Source organism: Schistocerca cancellata, chromosome 5 (genome assembly GCF_023864275.1).
Source record: "Schistocerca cancellata isolate TAMUIC-IGC-003103 chromosome 5, iqSchCanc2.1, whole genome shotgun sequence".
Taxonomy (NCBI): domain Eukaryota; kingdom Metazoa; phylum Arthropoda; class Insecta; order Orthoptera; family Acrididae; genus Schistocerca; species Schistocerca cancellata.
Window position 1 is genome coordinate 844,081,881 of NC_064630.1, and position 22,453 is coordinate 844,104,333.

Here is a 22,453-nt window from a genome sequence, read left to right on the forward strand (position 1 = left end):
ATAAGGTGCCAAGGCAGCAATAGACCCATGGTGACATGTCGGCTGGAGGACGATGTATTGAATCGGGACGCAATTTGAGTGATCCATCGTCATTAGGTGGCCCTGAACGTTACAATTCACTATCAGTTTTTCGTCCGATTCGAAAATCTTTGACTCACAGCAGAACGGCCATAAGGTGCCCGAGGCAGCAATAGACCCATGGAGACAAGTCTGCTGGAGGACGATGTATTGAATCGGGATTCAATTTGAGTGTTCCATCGTCATTAGGAGTCCCTGAAAGTTACAATTCACTATCAGTTTTTCGTCCGATTCGAAAATCTTTGACTCACAGCAGAAGGGCCATAAGGTGCCCGAGGCAGCAATAGACGCATGGAGTCAAGTCTGCTGGAGGACGATGTATTGAATCGGGACGCAATTTGAGTGATCCATCGTCATTAGGTGGCCCTGAACGTTACAATTCACTATCAGTTTTTCGTCCCATTCGATAACCTAGACTCACAGCAGAACGGCCATAAGGTACCCGAAGCAGCAATAGACCCATGGAGACAAGTCTGCTGGAGGACGATGTATTGAATCGGGACGCAATTTGAGTGATCCATCGTCATTAGGAGGCCCTGAACGTTACAATTCACTATCAGTTTATTGTCCCATTCGATAATCTAGACTCACAGCAGAACGGCCATAAGGTGCCCGAGGCAGCAATAGACCCATGGAGTCAAGTCGGCTGGAGGACGATGTATTGAATCGGGACGCAATTTGAGTGATCCATCGTCATTAGGTGGCCCTGAAAGTTACAATTCACTATCAGTTTTTCGTCCGATTCGAAAATCTTTGACTCACAGCAGAACGGCCATAAGGTGCCCGAGGCAGCAATAGACGCATGGAGACAAGTCTGCTGGAGGACGATGTCTTGAATCGGGACGCAATTTGAGTGTTCCATCGTCATTAGGAGGCCCTGAACGTTACAATTCACTATCAGTTTTCGTCCGATTCGAAAATTTTTGAGTCACAGCAGGCCTGCCATAAGGTGCCCGAGGCAGCAATAGACCCATGGAGACAAGTCTGCTGGAGGACGATGTATTGAATCGGGACGCAATTTGAGTGATCCATCGTCATTAGGTGGCCCTGAACGTTACAATTCACTATCAGTTTTTCATCCCATTCTATAATCTAGACTCACAGCAGAACGGCCATAAGGTGCCCGAGGCAGCAATAGTCCCATGGAGTCAAGTCGGCTAGTGGACGATGTACTGAATCGGGACGCAATTTGTGTGGTCCATCGTCTTTAGGTGGCCCTGAATGTTACAAATCACTATCAGTTTTTCATCCGATTCGAAAATCTTTGACTCACAGCAGAACGGCCATAAGGTGCCCGAGGCAGCAATCGACCCATGGAGACAAGTCTGCTGGAGGACGATGTATTGAATCGGGACGCAATTTGAGTGTTCCATCGTCATGAGGTGGCCCTGAACGTTACAATTCACTATCAGTTTTTCGTCCCATTCGATAACCTAGACTCACAGCAGAACGGCCATAAGGTGCCCGAAGCAGCAATAGACCCATGGAGACAAGTCTGCTGGAGGACGATATATTGAATCGGGACGCAATTTGAGTGTTCCATCGTCATTAGGAGGCCCTGAACGTTACAATTCACTATCAGTTTTTCGTCCGATTCGAAAATCTTTGGGTCACAGCAGGCCTGCCATAAGGTGCCCGAGGCAGCAATAGACCCATGGAGACAAGTCAGCTGGAGGACGATGTATTGAATCGGGACGCAATTTGAGTGATCCATCGTCATTAGGTGGCCCTGAACGTTACAATTCACTATCAGTTTTTCATCCCATTCTATAATCTAGACTCACAGCACAACGGCCATAAGGTGCCCGAGGCAGCAATAGACCGATGGAATCAACTCGGCTGGAGGACGATGTATTGAATCGGGACGCAATTTGCGTGGTCCATCGTCATTAGGTGGCCCTGAATGTTACAATTCACTATCAGTTTTTCGTCCGATTCGAAAATCTTTGACTCACAGCAGAACGGCCATTAGGTGCCCGAGGCAGCAATAGACCCTTGGAGTCAAGTCGGCTGGAGGACGATGTATTTAATCGGGACGCAATTTGAGAGATCCATCGTCATTAGGTGGCCCTGAACGCTACAATTCACTATCAGTTTTTCGTCCCATTCGATAATCTAGACTCACAGCAGAACGGCCATAAGGTGCCCGAGGCAGCAATAGACCCATGGAGACAAGTCTGCTGGAGGACGATGAATTGAATCGGGCCGCAATTTGAGTGATCCATCGTCATTAGGAGGCCCTGAACGTTACAATTCACTATCAGTTTTTTGTCCCATTCGATAATCTAGACTCACAGCAGAACGGCCATAAGGTGCCCGAGGCAGCAATAGACCCATGGAATCAAGTCGGCTGGAGGACGATGTATTGAATCGGGACGCAATTTGAGTGATCCATCGTCATTAGGTGGCCCTCAACGTTACAATTCACTATCAGTTTTTCGTCCGATTCGAAAATCTTTGACTCACAGCAGAACGGCCATAAGGTGCCCGAGGCAGCAATAGACGCATGGAGACAAGTCTGCTGGAGGACGATGTATTGAATCGGGACGCAATGTGAGTGTTCCATCGTCATTAGGACGCCCTGTACGTTGCAATTCACAATCAGTTTTTCGTCCGATTCGAAAATCTTTGACTCACAGCAGAACGGCCATAAGGTGCCCGAGGCAGCAATAGACCCATGGAGACAAGTCGGCTGGAGGACGATGTATTGAATCGGGACGCAATTTGAGTGTTCCATCGTCATTAGGAGGCCCTGAACGTTACAATTCACTATCAGTTTTTCGTCCGATTCGAAAATCTTTGAGGCACTGCTGAACGGCCATAAGGTGCCCGAGGCTGCAATAGACCAAATGGAGACAGTCTGCTGGAGGACAATGTATTGAATCGGGACGCAATTTGAGTGATCCATCGTCATTAGGTGGCCCGGAACGTTACAATTCACTATCAGTTTTACGTCCGATTCGAAAATCTTTGACTCACAGCAGAACGGCCATAAGGTGCCAAGGCAGCAATAGACCCATGGTGACATGTCGGCTGGAGGACGATGTATTGAATCGGGACGCAATTTGAGTGATCCATCGTCATTAGGTGGCCCTGAACGTTACAATTCACTATCAGTTTTTCGTCCGATTCGAAAATCTTTGACTCACAGCAGAACGGCCATAAGGTGCCCGAGGCAGCAATAGACCCATGCAGACAAGTCTGCTGGAGGACGATGTATTGAATCGGGATTCAATTTGAGTGTTCCATCGTCATTAGGAGTCCCTGAAAGTTACAATTCACTATCAGTTTTTCGTCCGATTCGAAAATCTTTGACTCACAGCAGAAGGGCCATAAGGTGCCCGAGGCAGCAATAGACGCATGGAGTCAAGTCTGCTGGAGGACGATGTATTGAATTGGGACGCAATTTGAGTGATCCATCGTCATTAGGTGGCCCTGAACGTTACAATTCACTATCAGTTTTTCGTCCCATTCGATAACCTAGACTCACAGCAGAACGGCCATAAGGTGCCCGAAGCAGCAATAGACCCATGGAGACAAGTCTGCTGGAGGACGATGTATTGAATCGGGACGCAATTTGAGTGATCCATCGTCATTAGGAGGCCCTGAACGTTACAATTCACTATCAGTTTATTGTCCCATTCGATAATCTAGACTCACAGCAGAACGGCCATAAGGTGCCCGAGGCAGCAATAGACCCATGGAGTCAAGTCGGCTGGAGGACGATGTATTGAATCGGGACGCAATTTGAGTGATCCATCGTCATTAGGTGGCCCTGAAAGTTACAATTCACTATCAGTTTTTCGTCCGATTCGAAAATCTTTGACTCACAGCAGAACGGCCATAAGGTGCCCGAGGCAGCAATAGACGCATGGAGACAAGTCTGCTGGAGGACGATGTCTTGAATCGGGACGCAATTTGAGTGTTCCATCGTCATTAGGAGGCCCTGAACGTTACAATTCACTATCAGTTTTCGTCCGATTCGAAAATTTTTGAGTCACAGCAGGCCTGCCATAAGGTGCCCGAGGCAGCAATAGACCCATGGAGACAAGTCTGCTGGAGGACGATGTATTGAATCGGGACGCAATTTGAGTGATCCATCGTCATTAGGTGGCCCTGAACGTTACAATTCACTATCAGTTTTTCATCCCATTCTATAATCTAGACTCACAGCAGAACGGCCATAAGGTGCCCGAGGCAGCAATAGTCCCATGGAGTCAAGTCGGCTAGTGGACGATGTACTGAATCGGGACGCAATTTGTGTGGTCCATCGTCTTTAGGTGGCCCTGAATGTTACAAATCACTATCAGTTTTTCATCCGATTCGAAAATCTTTGACTCACAGCAGAACGGCCATAAGGTGCCCGAGGCAGCAATCGACCCATGGAGACAAGTCTGCTGGAGGACGATGTATTGAATCGGGACGCAATTTGAGTGTTCCATCGTCATGAGGTGGCCCTGAAAGTTACAATTCACTATCAGTTTTTCGTTCGATTCGAAAATCTTTGACTCACAGCAGAACGGCCATAAGGTGCCCGAGGCAGCAATAGTACCATGAAGTCAAGTCTGCTGGAGGACAATGAATTGAATCAGGACGCAATTTGAGTGATCCATCGTCATAGGTGGCCCTGAACGTTACAATTCACTATCAGTTTTTCGTCCCATTCGATAATCTAGACTCACAGCAGAACGGCCATAAGGTGCTCGAGGCAGCAATTGACCCATGGAGACAAGTCGGCTGGGGACGATGTATTGAATCGGGACGCAATTTGAGTGATCCATCGTCATTAGGTGGCCCTGAACGTTACAAATCACTATCAGTTTTTCGTCCCATTCGATAATCTAGATTCACAGCAGAACGGCCATAAGGTGCCAAGGCAGCAATAGACCCATGGAGTCAACTCGGCTGGAGGACGATGTATTGAATCGGGACGCAATTTGAGTGATCCATCGTCATTAGGTGGCCCTGAATGTTACAATTCACTATCAGTTTTTCGTCCGATTCGAAAATCTTTGACTCACAGCAGAACGGCCATAAGGTGCCCGAGGCAGCAATCGACCCATGGAGACAAGTCTGCTGGAGGACGATGTATTGAATCGGGACGCAATTTGAGTGTTCCATCGTCATGAGGTGGCCCTGAAAGTTACAATTCACTATCAGTTTTTCGTTCGATTCGAAAATCTTTGACTCACAGCAGAACGGCCATAAGGTGCCCGAGGCAGCAATAGTACCATGAAGTCAAGTCTGCTGGAGGACGATGAATTGAATCAGGACGCAATTTGAGTGATCCATCGTCATTAGGTGGCCCTGAACGTTACAATTCACTTTCAGTTTTTCGTCCCATTCGATAATCTAGACTCACAGCAGAACGGCCATAAGGTGCTCGAGGCAGCAATAGACCCATGGAGACAAGTCGGCTGGGGACGATGTATTGAATCGGGACGCAATTTGAGTGATCCATCGTCATTAGGTGGCCCTGAACGTTACAAATCACTATCAGTTTTTCGTCCCATTCGATAATCTAGATTCACAGCAGAACGGCCATAAGGTGCCAAGGCAGCAATAGACCCATGGAGTCAACTCGGCTGGAGGACGATGTATTGAATCGGGACGCAATTTGCGTGGTCCATCGTCATTAGGTGGCCCTGAATGTTGCAATTCACTATCAGTTTTTCGTCCGATTCGAAAATCTTTGACTCACAGCAGAACGGCCATAAGGTGCCCGAGGCAGCAATAGACCCATGGAGTCAAGTCGGCTGGAGGACGATGTATTGAATCGGGACGCAATTTGAGTGATCCATCGTCATTAGGAGGCCCTGAACGTTACAATTCACTATCAGTTTTTCGTCCCATTCGATAACCTAGACTCACAGCAGAACGGCCATAAGGTGCCCGAAGCAGCAATAGACCCATGGAGACAAGTCTGCTGGAGGACGATGTATTGAATCGGGACGCAATTTGAGTGATCCATCGTCATTAGGAGGCCCTGAACGTTACAATTCACTATCAGTTTATTGTCCCATTCGATAATCTAGACTCACAGCAGAACGGCCATAAGGTGCCCGAGGCAGCAATAGACCCATGGAGTCAAGTCGGCTGGAGGACGATGTATTGAATCGGGACGCAATTTGAGTGATCCATCGTCATTAGGAGGCCCTGAACGTTACAATTCACTATCAGTTTTCGTCCGATTCGAAAATTTTTGAGTCACAGCAGGCCTGCCATAAGGTGCCCGAGGCAGCAATAGACCCATGGAGACAAGTCTGCTGGAGGACGATGTATTGAATCGGGACGCAATTTGAGTGATCCATCGTCATTAGGTGGCCCTGAACGTTACAATTCACTATCAGTTTTTCATCCCATTCTATAATCTAGACTCACAGCAGAACGGCCATAAGGTGCCCGAGGCAGCAATAGTCCCATGGAGTCAAGTCGGCTAGTGGACGATGTACTGAATCGGGACGCAATTTGTGTGGTCCATCGTCTTTAGGTGGCCCTGAATGTTACAAATCACTATCAGTTTTTCATCCGATTCGAAAATCTTTGACTCACAGCAGAACGGCCATAAGGTGCCCGAGGCAGCAATCGACCCATGGAGACAAGTCTGCTGGAGGACGATGTATTGAATCGGGACGCAATTTGAGTGTTCCATCGTCATGAGGTGGCCCTGAAAGTTACAATTCACTATCAGTTTTTCGTTCGATTCGAAAATCTTTGACTCACAGCAGAACGGCCATAAGGTGCCCGAGGCAGCAATAGTACCATGAAGTCAAGTCTGCTGGAGGACAATGAATTGAATCAGGACGCAATTTGAGTGATCCATCGTCATAGGTGGCCCTGAACGTTACAATTCACTATCAGTTTTTCGTCCCATTCGATAATCTAGACTCACAGCAGAACGGCCATAAGGTGCTCGAGGCAGCAATTGACCCATGGAGACAAGTCGGCTGGGGACGATGTATTGAATCGGGACGCAATTTGAGTGATCCATCGTCATTAGGTGGCCCTGAACGTTACAAATCACTATCAGTTTTTCGTCCCATTCGATAATCTAGATTCACAGCAGAACGGCCATAAGGTGCCAAGGCAGCAATAGACCCATGGAGTCAACTCGGCTGGAGGACGATGTATTGAATCGGGACGCAATTTGAGTGATCCATCGTCATTAGGTGGCCCTGAATGTTACAATTCACTATCAGTTTTTCGTCCGATTCGAAAATCTTTGACTCACAGCAGAACGGCCATAAGGTGCCCGAGGCAGCAATCGACCCATGGAGACAAGTCTGCTGGAGGACGATGTATTGAATCGGGACGCAATTTGAGTGTTCCATCGTCATGAGGTGGCCCTGAAAGTTACAATTCACTATCAGTTTTTCGTTCGATTCGAAAATCTTTGACTCACAGCAGAACGGCCATAAGGTGCCCGAGGCAGCAATAGTACCATGAAGTCAAGTCTGCTGGAGGACGATGAATTGAATCAGGACGCAATTTGAGTGATCCATCGTCATTAGGTGGCCCTGAACGTTACAATTCACTATCAGTTTTTCGTCCCATTCGATAATCTAGACTCACAGCAGAACGGCCATAAGGTGCTCGAGGCAGCAATAGACCCATGGAGACAAGTCGGTTGGAGGACGATATATTGAATCGGGACGCAATTTGAGTGATCCATCGTCATTAGGTGGCCCTGAACGTTACAATTCACTACCAGTTTTTCGTCCCATTCGATAATCTAGATTCACAGCAGAACGGCCATAAGGTGCCCGAGGCAGCAATAGACGCATGGAGACAAGTCTGCTGGAGGACGATGTATTGAATCGGGACGCAATGTGAGTGTTCCATCGTCATTAGGACGCCCTGTACGTTGCAATTCACAATCAGTTTTTCGTCCGATTCGAAAATCTTTGACTCACAGCAGAACGGCCATAAGGTGCCCGAGGCAGCAATAGACCCATGGAGACAAGTCGGCTGGAGGACGATGTATTGAATCGGGACGCAATTTGAGTGTTCCATCGTCATTAGGAGGCCCTGAACGTTACAATTCACTATCAGTTTTTCGTCCGATTCGAAAATCTTTGAGGCACTGCTGAACGGCCATAAGGTGCCCGAGGCTGCAATAGACCAAATGGAGACAGTCTGCTGGAGGACAATGTATTGAATCGGGACGCAATTTGAGTGATCCATCGTCATTAGGTGGCCCGGAACGTTACAATTCACTATCAGTTTTACGTCCGATTCGAAAATCTTTGACTCACAGCAGAACGGCCATAAGGTGCCAAGGCAGCAATAGACCCATGGTGACATGTCGGCTGGAGGACGATGTATTGAATCGGGACGCAATTTGAGTGATCCATCGTCATTAGGTGGCCCTGAACGTTACAATTCACTATCAGTTTTTCGTCCGATTCGAAAATCTTTGACTCACAGCAGAACGGCCATAAGGTGCCCGAGGCAGCAATAGACCCATGGAGACAAGTCTGCTGGAGGACGATGTATTGAATCGGGATTCAATTTGAGTGTTCCATCGTCATTAGGAGTCCCTGAAAGTTACAATTCACTATCAGTTTTTCGTCCGATTCGAAAATCTTTGACTCACAGCAGAAGGGCCATAAGGTGCCCGAGGCAGCAATAGACGCATGGAGTCAAGTCTGCTGGAGGACGATGTATTGAATTGGGACGCAATTTGAGTGATCCATCGTCATTAGGTGGCCCTGAACGTTACAATTCACTATCAGTTTTTCGTCCCATTCGATAATCTAGATTCACAGCAGAACGGCCATAAGGTGCCAAGGCAGCAATAGACCCATGGAGTCAACTCGGCTGGAGGACGATGTATTGAATCGGGACGCAATTTGCGTGGTCCATCGTCATTAGGTGGCCCTGAATGTTGCAATTCACTATCAGTTTTTCGTCCGATTCGAAAATCTTTGACTCACAGCAGAACGGCCATTAGGTGCCCGAGGCAGCAATCGACCCATGGAGACAAGTCTGCTGGAAGACGATGTATTGAATCGGGACGCAATTTGAGTGATCCATCGTCATTAGGAGGCCCTGAACGTTACAATTCACTATCAGTTTTTCGTCCCATTCGATAATCTAGACTCACAGCAGAACGGCCATAAGGTGCCCGAGGCAGCAATAGACCCATGGAGTGAAGTCGGCTGGAGGACGATGTATTGAATCGGGACGCAATTTGAGTGATCCATCGTCATTAGGAGGCCCTGAACGTTACAATTCACTATCAGTTTTTCGTCCCATTCAATAATCTAGACTCACAGCAGAACGGCCATAAGGTGCCAGAGGCAGCAATAGACCCATGGAGTCAAGTCGGGTGGTGGACGATGTATTGAATCGTGACGCAATTTGAGAGATCTGTCGTCATTAGGTGGCCCTGAACGTTACAATTCACTATCAGTTTTTCGTCCGATTCGAAAATCTTTGGGTCACAGCAGGCCTGCCATAAGGTGCCCGAGGCAGCAATAGACCCATGGAGACAAGTCTGCTGGAGGACGATGTATTGAATCGGGACGCAATTTGAGTGATCCATCGTCATTAGGTGGCCCTGAACGTTACGATTCACTATCAGTTTTTCATCCCATTCGATAATCTAGACTCACAGCAGAACGGCCATAAGGTGCCCGAGGCAGCAATAGTCCCATGGAGTCAAGTCGGCTAGTGGACGATGTACTGATTCGGGACGCAATTTGTGTGGTCCATCGTCATTAGGTGGCCCTGAATGTTACAAATCACTATCAGGTTTTTCGTCCGATTCGAAAATCTTTGACTCACAGCAGAACGGCCATAAGGTGCCCGAGGCAGCAATAGACCCATGGAGTCAACTCGGCTGGAGGACGATGTATTGAATCGGGACGCACTTTGCGTGGTCCATCGTCATTAGGTGGCCCTGAATGTTACAATTCACTATGAGTTTTTCGTCCGATTCGAAAGTGTTTGACTCACAGCAGAACGGCCATTAGGTGCCCGAGGCAGCAATCGACCCATGGAGACAAGTCTGCTGGAAGACGATGTATTGAATCGGGACGCAATTTGAGTGATCCATCGTCATTAGGAGGCCCTGAACGTTACAATTCACTATCAGTTTTTCGTCCCATTCGATAATCTAGACTCACAGCAGAACGGCCATAAGGTGCCCGAGGCAGCAATAGACCCATGGAGTCAAGTCGGCTGGAGGACGATGTATTGAATCGGGACGCAATTTGAGTGATCCATCGTCATTAGGAGGCCCTGAACGTTACAATTCACTATCAGTTTTTCGTCCCATTCAATAATCTAGACTCACAGCAGAACGGCCATAAGGTGCCAGAGGCAGCAATAGACCCATGGAGTCAAGTCGGGTGGTGGACGATGTATTGAATCGGGACGCAATTTGAGAGATCTGTCGTCATTAGGTGGCCCTGAACGTTACAATTCACTATCAGTTTTTCGTCCGATTCGAAAATCTTTGGGTCACAGCAGGCCTGCCATAAGGTGCCCGAGGCAGCAATAGACCCATGGAGACAAGTCTGCTGGAGGACGATGTATTGAATCGGGACGCAATTTGAGTGATCCATCGTCATTAGGTGGCCCTGAACGTTACGATTCACTATCAGTTTTTCATCCCATTCGATAATCTAGACTCACAGCAGAACGGCCATAAGGTGCCCGAGGCAGCAATAGACCAATGGAGACAAGTCCGCTGGAGGACGATGTATTGAATCGGGACGCAATTTGAGTGTTCCATCGTCATTAGGAGGCATTCAACGTTCCAATTTACTATCAGTTTTACGTCCGATTCGAAAATCTTTGACTCACAGCAGAACGGCCATAAGGTGCCCGAGGCAGCAATAGACCCATGGAGACAAGTCGGCTGGAGGACGATGTATTGAATCGGGACGCAATTTGAGTGATCCATCGTCATTAGGTTGCCCTGAAAGTTACAATTCACTATCAGTTTTTCGTCCGATTCGAAAATCTTTGACTCACAGCAGAAGGGCCATAAGGTGCCCGAGGCAACAATAGACCCATGGAAACAAGTCTGCTGGAGGACGATATATTGAATCGGGTCGCAATTTGAGTGATCCATCGTCATTAGGTGGCCCTGAACGTTACAATTCACTATCAGTTTTTCGTCCCATTCGATAATCTAGACTCACAGCAGAACGGCCATAAGGTGCCTGAGGTAGCAATAGACCCATGGAGTCAGGTCGGCTGGAGGACGATGTACTGAATCGGGACGCAATTTGTGGTGTCCATCGTCATTAGGTGGCCCTGAATGTTACAATTCACTATCAATTTTTCGTCCGATTCGAAAATCTTTGACTCACAGCAGAACGGCCATAAGGTGCCCGAGGCAGCAATAGACCCATGGAGACAAGTCTGCTGGAGGACGATGTATTGAATCGGGACGCAATTTGAGTGTTCCATCGTCATTAGGAGGCCCTGAACGTTACAATTCACTATCAGTTTTTCGTCCGATTCGAAAATCTTTGGGTCACAGCAGGCCTGCCATAAGGTGCCCGAGGCAGCAATAGACCCATGGAGACAAGTCAGCTGGAGGACGATGTATTGAATCGGGACGCAATTTGAGTGATCCATCGTCATTAGGTGGCCCTGAACGTTACAATTCACTATCAGTTTTTCATCCCATTCTATAATCTAGACTCACAGCAGAACGGCCATAAGGTGCCCGAGGCAGCAATAGACCGATGGAATCAACTCGGCTGGAGGACGATGTATTGAATCGGGACGCAATTTGCGTGGTCCATCGTCATTAGGTGGCCCTGAATGTTACAATTCACTATCAGTTTTTCGTCCGATTCGAAAATCTTTGACTCACAGCAGAACGGCCATTAGGTGCCCGAGGCAGCAATCGACCCATGGAGTCAAGTCTGCTGGAGGACAATGTATTGAATCGGGACGCAATTTGAGTGATCCATCGTCAATAGGAGGCCCTGAACGTTACAATTCACTATCAGTTTTTCGTCCCATTCGATAATCTAGACTCACAGCAGAGAGGCCATAAGGTGCCCGAGGCAGCAATAGACCCATGGAGTCAAGTCGGCTGGTGGACGATGTATTTAATCGGGACGCAATTTGAGAGATCCATCGTCATTAGGTGGCCCTGAACGCTACAATTCACTATCAGTTTTTCGTCCCATTCGATAATCTAGACTCACAGCAGAACGGCCATAAGGTGCCCGAGGCAGCAATAGACCCATGGAGACAAGTCTGCTGGAGGACGATGTATTGAATCGGGACGCAATTTGAGTGATCCATCGTCATTAGGAGGCCCTGAACGTTACAATTCACTATCAGTTTTTTGTCCCATTCGATAATCTAGACTCACAGCAGAACGGCCATAAGGTGCCCGAGGCAGCAATAGGCCCATGGAATCAAGTCGGCTGGAGGACGATGTATTGAATCGGGACGCAATTTGAGTGATCCATCTTCATTAGGTGGCCCTCAACGTTACAATTCACTATCAGTTTTTCGTCCGATTCGAAAATCTTTGACTCACAGCAGAACGGCCATTAGGTGCCCGAGGCAGCAATCGACCCATGGAGTCAAGTCTGCTGGAGGACGATGTATTGAATCGGGACGCAATTTGAGTGATCCATCGTCAATAGGAGGCCCTGAACGTTACAATTCACTATCAGTTTTTCGTCCCATTCGATAATCTAGACTCACAGCAGAGAGGCCATAAGGTGCCCGAGGCAGCAATAGACCCATGGAGTCAAGTCGGCTGGAGGACGATGTATTTAATCGGGACGCAATTTGAGAGATCCATCGTCATTAGGTGGCCCTGAACGCTACAATTCACTATCAGTTTTTCGTCCCATTCGATAATCTAGACTCACAGCAGAACGGCCATAAGGTGCCCGAGGCAGCAATAGACCCATGGAGACAAGTCTGCTGGAGGACGATGTATTGAATCGGGACGCAATTTGAGTGATCCATCGTCATTAGGAGGCCCTGAACGTTACAATTCACTATCAGTTTTTTGTCCCATTCGATAATCTAGACTCACAGCAGAACGGCCATAAGGTGCCCGAGGCAGCAATAGACGCATGGAATCAAGTCGGCTGGAGGACGATGTATTGAATCGGGACGCAATTTGAGTGATCCATCGTCATTAGGTGGCCCTGAACGTTACAATTCACTATCAGTTTTTCGTCCCATTCGATAATCTAGATTCACAGCAGAACGGCCATAAGGTGCCCGAGGCAGCATTAGACCCATGGAGTCAACTCGGCTGGAGGACGATATATTGAATCGGGACGCAATTTGCGTGGTCCATCGTCATTAGGTGGCCCTGAATGTTACAAATCACTATCAGTTTTTCGTCCGATTCGAAAATCTTTGACTCACAGCAGAACGGCCATTAGGTGCCCGAGGCAGCAATCGACCCATGGAGACAAGTCTGCTGGTGGACGATGTATGGAATCGGGACGCAATTTGAGTGATCCATCGTCATTAGGAGGCCCTGAACGTTACAATTCACTATCACTTTTTCGTCCCATTCGATAATCTAGACTCACAGCAGAACGGCCATAAGGTGCCCGAGGCAGCAATAGACCCATGGAGTCAAGTCGGCTGGAGGACGATGTATTGAATCGGGACGCAATTTGAGTGATCCATCGTCATTAGGAGGCCCTGAAAGTTACAATTCACTATCAGTTTTTCGTCCCATTCGATAATCTAGACTCACAGCAGAACGGCCATAAGGTGCCCGAGGCAGCAATAGACCCATGGAGTCAAGTCGGCTGGAGGACGATGTATTGAATCGGGACGCAATTTGAGAGATCCATCGTCATTAGGTGGCCCTGAACGTTACAATTCACTATCAGTTTTTCGTCCCATTCGATAACCTAGACTCACAGCAGAACGGACATAAGGTGCCCGAGGCAGCAATAGACCCATGGAGACAAGTCTGCTGGAGGACGATGTATTGAATCGGGACGCAATTTGAGTGATCCATCGTCATTAGGAGGCCCTGAACGTTACAATTCACTATCAGTTTATTGTCCCATTCGATAATCTAGACTCACAGCAGAACGGCCATAAGGTGCCCGAGGCAGCAATAGACCCATGGAGTCAAGTCGGCTGGAGGACGATGTATTGAATCGGGACGCAATTTGAGTGATCCATCGTCATTAGGTGGCCCTGAAAGTTACAATTCACTATCAGTTTTTCTTCCGATTCGAAAATCTTTGACTCACAGCAGAACGGCCATAAGGTGCCCGAGGCAACAATAGACGCATGGAGACAAGTCTGCTGGAGGACGATGTCTTGAATCGGGACGCAATTTGAGTGTTCCATCGTCATTAGGAGGCCCTGAACGTTACAATTCACTATCAGTTTTCGTCCGATTCGAAAATTTTTGAGTCACAGCAGGCCTGCCATAGGGTGCCCGAGGCAGCAATAGACCCATGGAGACAAGTCTGCTGGAGGACGATGTATTGAATCGGGACGCAATTTGAGTGATCCATCGTCATTAGGTGGCCCTGAACGTTACAATTCACTATCAGTTTTTCATCCCATTCTATAATCTAGACTCACAGCAGAACGGCCATAAGGTGCCCGAGGCAGCAATAGTCCCATGGAGTCAAGTCGGCTAGTGGACGATGTACTGAATCGGGACGCAATTTGTGTGGTCCATCGTCTTTAGGTGGCCCTGAATGTTACAAATCACTATCAGTTTTTCGTCCGATTCGAAAATCTTTGACTCACAGCAGAACGGCCATAAGGTGCCCGAGGCAGGAATCGACCCATGGAGACAAGTCTGCTGGAGGACGATGTATTGAATCGGGACGCAATTTGAGTGTTCCATCGTCATGAGGTGGCCCTGAAAGTTACAATTCACTATCAGTTTTTCGTTCGATTCGAAAATCTTTGACTCACAGCAGAACGGCCATAAGGTGCTCGAGGCAGCAATAGTACCATGAAGTCAAGTCTGCTGGAGGACGATGAATTGAATCAGGACGCAATTTGAGTGATCCATCGTCATTAGGTGGCCCTGAACGTTACAATTCACTATCAGTTTTTCGTCCGATTCGAAAATCTTTGACTCACAGCAGAACGGCCATTAGGTGCCCGAGGCAGCAATCGACCCATGGAGACAAATCTGCTGGAAGACGATGTATTGAATCGGGACGCAATTTGAGTGATCCATCGTCATTAGGAGGCCCTGAACGTTACAATTCACTATCAGTTTTTCGTCCCATTCGATAATCTAGACTCACAGCAGAACGGCCATAAGGTGCCCGAGGCAGCAATAGACCCATGGAGTCAAGTCGGCTGGAGGACGATGTATTGAATCGGGACGCAATTTGAGTGATCCATCGTGATTAGGAGACCCTGAACGTTACAATTCACTATCAGTTTTTCGTCCCATTCAATAATCTAGACTCACAGCAGAACGGCCATAAGGTGCCCGAGGCAGCAATAGACCCATGGAGTCAAGTCGGCTGGTGGACGTTGTATTGAATTGGGACGCAATTTGAGAGATCTATCGTCATTAGGTGGCCCTGAACGTTACAATTCACTATCAGTTTTTCGTCCGATTCGAAAATCTTTGGGTCACAGCAGGCCTGCCATAAGGTGCCCGAGGCAGCAATAGACCCATGGAGGCAAGTCTGCTGGAGGACGATGTATTGAATCGGGACGCAATTTGAGTGATCCATCGTCATTAGGTGGCCCTGAACGTTACAATTCACTATCAGTTTTTCATCCTATTCGATAATCTAGACTCACAGCAGAACGGCCATAAGGTGCCCGAGGCAGCAATAGTCCCATGGAGTCAAGTCGGCTAGTGGACGATGTACTGATTCGGGACGCAATTTGTGTGGTCCATCGTCATTAGGTGGCCCTGAATGTTACAAATCACTATCAGGTTTTTCATCCGATTCGAAAATCTTTGACTCACAGCAGAACGGCCACAAGGTGCCCGAGGCAGCAATAGACCCATGGAGTCAACTCGGCTGGAGGACGATGTATTGAATCGGGACGCACTTTGCGTGGTCCATCGTCATTAGGTGGCCCTGAATGTTACAATTCACTATCAGTTTTTCGTCCGATTCGAAAGTGTTTGACTCACAGCAGAACGGCCATTAGGTGCCCGAGGCAGTAATAGACCAATGGAGACAAGTCCGCTGGAGGACGATGTATTGAATCGGGACGCAATTTGAGTGTTCCATCGTCATTAGGAGGCATTCAACGTTCCAATTTACTATCAGTTTTTCGTCCGATTCGAAAATCTTTGACTCACAGCAGAACGGCCATAAGGTGCCCGAGGCAGCAATAGACCCATGGAGACAAGTCGGCTGGAGGACGATGTATTGAATCGGGACGCAATTTGAGTGATCCATCGTCATTAGGTTGCCCTGAAAGTTACAATTCACTATCAGTTTTTCGTCCGATTCGAAAATCTTTGACTCACAGCAGAACAGCCATAAGGTGCCCGAGGCAACAATAGACCCATGGAAACAAGTCTGCTGGAGGACGATATATTGAATCGGGTCGCAATTTGAGTGATCCATCGTCATTAGGTGGCCCTGAACGTTACAATTCACTATCAGTTTTTCGTCCCATTCGATAATCTAGACTCACAGCAGAACGGCCATAAGGTGCCTGAGGCAGCAATAGACCCATGGAGTCAGGTCGGCTGGAGGACGATGTACTGAATCGGGACGCAATTTGTGGTGTCCATCGTCATTAGGTGGCCCTGAATGTTACAATTCACTATCAATTTTTCGTCCGATTCGAAAATCTTTGACTCACAGCAGAACGGCCATAAGGTGCACGAGGCAGCAATAGACCCATGGAGACAAGTCTGCTGGAGGACGATGTATTGAATCGGGACGCAATTTGAGTGTTCCATCGTCATTAGGAGGCCCTGAACGTTACAATTCACTATCAGTTTTTCGTCCGATTCGAAAATCTTTGGGTCACAGCAGGCCTGCCATAAGGTGCCCGAGGCAGCAATAGACCCATGGAGACAAGTCAGCTGGAGGACGATGTATTGAATCGGGACGCAATTTGAGTGATCCATCGTCATTAGGTGGGCCTGAACGTTACAATTCACTATCAGTTTTTCATCCCATTCTATAATCTAGACTCACAGCAGAACGGCCATAAGGTGCCCGAGGCAGCAATAGACCCATGGGGTCAAGTCGGCTGGAGGACGATGTATTTAATCGGGACGCAATTTGAGAGATCCATCGTCATTAGGTGGCCCTGAACGCTACAATTCACTATCAGTTTTTCGTCCCATTCGATAATCTAGACTCACAGCAGAACGGCCATAAGGTGCCCGAGGCAGCAATAGACCCATGGAGACAAGTCTGCTGGAGGACGATGTATTGAATCGGGACGCAATTTGAGTGATCCATCGTCATTAGGAGGCCCTGAACGTTACAATTCACTATCAGTTTTTTGTCCCATTCGATAATCTAGACTCACAGCAGAACGGCCATAAGGTGCCCGAGGCAGCAATAGACCCATGGAATCAAGTCGGCTGGAGGACGATGTATTGAATCGGGACGCAATTTGAGTGATCCATCGTCATTAGGTGGCCCTCAACGTTACAATTCACTATCAGTTTTTCGTCCGATTCGAAAATCTTTGACTCACAGCAGAACGGCCATAAGGTGCCCGAGGCAGCAATAGACGCATGGAGACAAGTCTGCTGGAGGACGATGTATTGAATCGGGACGCAATTTGAGTGTTCCATCGTCATTAGGACGCCCTGTACGTTGCAATTCACAATCAGTTTTTCGTCCGATTCGAAAATCTTTGAGTCACAGCAGAACGGCCATAAGGTGCCCGAGGCAGCAATAGACCCATGGAGACAAGTCGGCTGGAGGACGATGTATTGAATCGGGACGCAATTTGAGTGTTCCATCGTCATTAGGAGGCCCTGAACGTTACAATTCACTATCAGTTTTTCGTCCGATTCGAAAATCTTTGAGGCACTGCTGAACGGCCATAAGGTGCCCGAGGCTGCAATAGACCAAATGGAGACAGTCTGCTGGAGGACAATGTATTGAATCGGGACGCAATTTGAGTGATCCATCGTCATTAGGTGGCCCGGAACGCTACAATTCACAATCAGTTTTACGTCCGATTCGAAAATCTTTGACTCACAGCAGAACGGCCATAAGGTGCCAAGGCAGCAATAGACCCATGGTGACATGTCGGCTGGAGGACGATGTATTGAATCGGGACGCAATTTGAGTGATCCATCGTCATTAGGTGGCCCTGAACGTTACAATTCACTATCAGTTTTTCGTCCGATTCGAAAATCTTTGACTCACAGCAGAACGGCCATAAGGTGCCCGAGGCAGCAATAGACCCATGGAGACAAGTCTGCTGGAGAACGATGTATTGAATCGGGACTCAATTTGAGTGTTCCATCGTCATTAGGAGGCCCTGAAAGTTACAATTCACTATCAGTTTTTCGTCTGATTCGAAAATCTTTGACTCACAGCAGAAGGGCCATAAGGTGCCCGAGGCAGCAATAGACGCATGGAGTCAAGTCTGCTGGAGGACGATGTATTGAATCGGGACGCAATTTGAGTGATCCATCGTCATTAGGTGGCCCTGAACGTTACAATTCACTATCAGTTTTTCGTCCCATTCGATAACCTAGACTCACAGCAGAACGGCCATAAGGTGCCCGAAGCAGCAATAGACCCATGGAGACAAGTCTGCTGGAGGACGATGTATTGAATCGGGACGCAATTTGAGTGATCCATCGTCATTAGGAGGCCCTGAACGTTACAATTCACTATCAGTTTATTGTCCCATTCGATAATCTAGACTCACAGCAGAACGGCCATAAGGTGCCCGAGGCAGCAATAGACCCATGGAGTCAAGTCGGCTTGAGGACGATGTACTGAATCGGGACGCAATTTGAGTGATCCATCGTCATTAGGTGGCCCTGAAAGTTACAATTCACTATCAGTTTTTCGTCCGATTCGAAAATCTTTGACTCACAGCAGAACGGCCATAAGGTGCCCGAGGCAGCAATAGACGCATGGAGACAAGTCTGCTGGAGGACGATGTCTTGAATCGGGACGCAATTTGAGTGTTCCATCGTCATTAGGAGGCCCTGAACGTTACAATTCACTATCAGTTTTCGTCCGATTCGAAAATTTTTGAGTCACAGCAGGCCTGCCATAAGGTGCCCGAGGCAGAAATAGACCCATGGAGACAAGTCTGCTCGAGGACGATGTATTGAATCGGGTCGCAATTTGAGTGATCCATCGTCATTAGGTGGCCCTGAAAGTTACAATTCACTATCAGTTTTTCGTTCGATTCGAAAATCTTTGACTCACAGCAGAACGGCCATAAGGTGCCCGAGGCAGCAATAGTACCATGAAGTCAAGTCTGCTGGAGGACGATGAATTGAATCAGGACGAAATTTGAGTGATCCATCGTCATTAGGTGGCCCTGAACGTTACAATTCACTATCAGTTTTTCGTCCCATTCGATAATCTAGACTCACAGCAGAACGGCCATAAGGTGCCCGAGGCAGCAATAGTCCCATGGAGTCAAGTCGGCTAGTGGACGATGTACTGAATCGGGACGCAATTTGTGTGGTCCATCGTCTTTAGGTGGCCCTGAATGTTACAAATCACTATCAGTTTTTCGTCCGATTCGAAAATCTTTGACTCACAGCAGAACGGCCATAAGGTGCCCGAGGCAGCAATCGACCCATGGAGACAAGTCTGCTGGAGGACGATGTATTGAATCGGGACGCAATTTGAGTGTTCCATCGTCATGAGGTGGCCCTGAAAGTTACAATTCACTATCAGTTTTTCGTTCGATTCGAAAATCTTTGACTCACAGCAGAACGGCCATAAGGTGCCCGAGGCAGCAATAGTACATTGAAGTCAAGTCTGCTGGAGGACGATGAATTGAATCAGGACGCAATTTGAGTGATCCATCGTCATTAGGTGGCCCTGAACGTTACAATTCACTATCAGTTTTTCGTCCCATTCGATAATCTAGACTCACAGCAGAACGGCCATAAGGTGCTCGAGGCAGCAATAGACCCATGGAGACAAGTCGGCTGGAGGACGATGTATTGAATCGGGACGCAATTTGAGTGTTCCATCGTCATTAGGACGCCCTGTACGTTGCAATTCACAATCAGTTTTTCGTCCGATTCGAAAATCTTTGAGTCACAGCAGAACGGCCATAAGGTGCCCGAGGCAGCAATAGACCCATGGAGACAAGTCGGCTGGAGGACGATGTATTGAATCGGGACGCAATTTGAGTGTTCCATCGTCATTAGGAGGCCCTGAACGTTACAATTCACTATCAGTTTTTCGTCCGATTCGAAAATCTTTGAGGCACTGCTGAACGGCCATAAGGTGCCCGAGGCTGCAATAGACCAAATGGAGACAGTCTGCTGGAGGACAATGTATTGAATCGGGACGCAATTTGAGTGATCCATCGTCATTAGGTGGCCCGGAACGTTACAATTCACAATCAGTTTTACGTCCGATTCGAAAATCTTTGACTCACAGCAGAACGGCCATAAGGTGCCAAGGCAGCAATAGACCCATGGTGACATGTCGGCTGGAGGACGATGTATTGAATCGGGACGCAATTTGAGTGATCCATCGTCATTAGGTGGCCCTGAACGTTACAATTCACTATCAGTTTTTCGTCCGATTCGAAAATCTTTGACTCACAGCAGAACGGCCATAAGGTGCCCGAGGCAGCAATAGACCCATGGAGACAAGTCTGCTGGAGGACGATGTATTGAATCGGGACTCAATTTGAGTGTTCCATCGTCATTAGGAGGCCCTGAGAGTTACAATTCACTATCAGTTTTTCGTCCGATTCGAAAATCTTTGACTCACAGCAGAAGGGCCATAAGGTGCCCGAGGCAGCAATAGACGCATGGAGTCAAGTCTGCTGGAGGACGATGTATTGAATCGGGACGCAATTTGAGTGATCCATCGTCATTAGGTGGCCCTGAACGTTACAATTCACTATCAGTTTTTCGTCCCATTCGATAACCTAGACTCACAGCAGAACGGCCATAAGGTGCCCGAAGCAGCAATAGACCCATGGAGACAAGTCTGCTGGAGGACGATGTATTGAATCGGGACGCAATTTGAGTGATCCATCGTCATTAGGAGGCCCTGAACGTTACAATTCACTATCAGTTTATTGTCCCATTCGATAATCTAGACTCACAGCAGAACGGCCATAAGGTGCCCGAGGCAGCAATAGACCCATGGAGTCAAGTCGGCTTGAGGACGATGTACTGAATCGGGACGCAATTTGAGTGATCCATCGTCATTAGGTGGCCCTGAAAGTTACAATTCACTATCAGTTTTTCGTCCGATTCGAAAATCTTTGACTCACAGCAGAACGGCCATAAGGTGCCCGAGGCAGCAATAGACGCATGGAGACAAGTCTGCTGGAGGACGATGTCTTGAATCGGGACGCAATTTGAGTGTTCCATCGTCATTAGGAGACCCTGAACGTTACAATTCACTATCAGTTTTCGTCCGATTCGAAAATTTTTGAGTCACAGCAGGCCTGCCATAAGGTGCCCGAGGCAGAAATAGACCCATGGAGACAAGTCTGCTGGAGGACGATGTATTGAATCGGGTCGCAATTTGAGTGATCCATCGTCATTAGGTGGCCCTGAAAGTTACAATTCACTATCAGTTTTTCGTTCGATTCGAAAATCTTTGACTCACAGCAGAACGGCCATAAGGTGCCCGAGGCAGCAATAGTACCATGAAGTCAAGTCTGCTGGAGGACGATGAATTGAATCAGGACGAAATTTGAGTGATCCATCGTCATTAGGTGGCCCTGAACGTTACAATTCACTATCAGTTTTTCGTCCCATTCGATAACCTAGACTCACAGCAGAACGGCCATAAGGTGCCCGAGGCAGCAATAGTCCCATGGAGTCAAGTCGGCTAGTGGACGATGTACTGAATCGGGACGCAATTTGTGTGGTCCATCGTCTTTAGGTGGCCCTGAATGTTACAAATCACTATCAGTTTTTCGTCCGATTCGAAAATCTTTGACTCACAGCAGAACGGCCATAAGGTGCCCGAGGCAGCAATCGACCCATGGAGACAAGTCTGCTGGAGGACGATGTATTGAATCGGGACGCAATTTGAGTGTTCCATCGTCATGAGGTGGCCCTGAAAGTTACAATTCACTATCAGTTTTTCGTTCGATTCGAAAATCTTTGACTCACAGCAGAACGGCCATAAGGTGCCCGAGGCAGCAATAGTACATTGAAGTCAAGTCTGCTGGAGGACGATGAATTGAATCAGGACGCAATTTGAGTGATCCATCGTCATTAGGTGGCCCTGAACGTTACAATTCACTATCA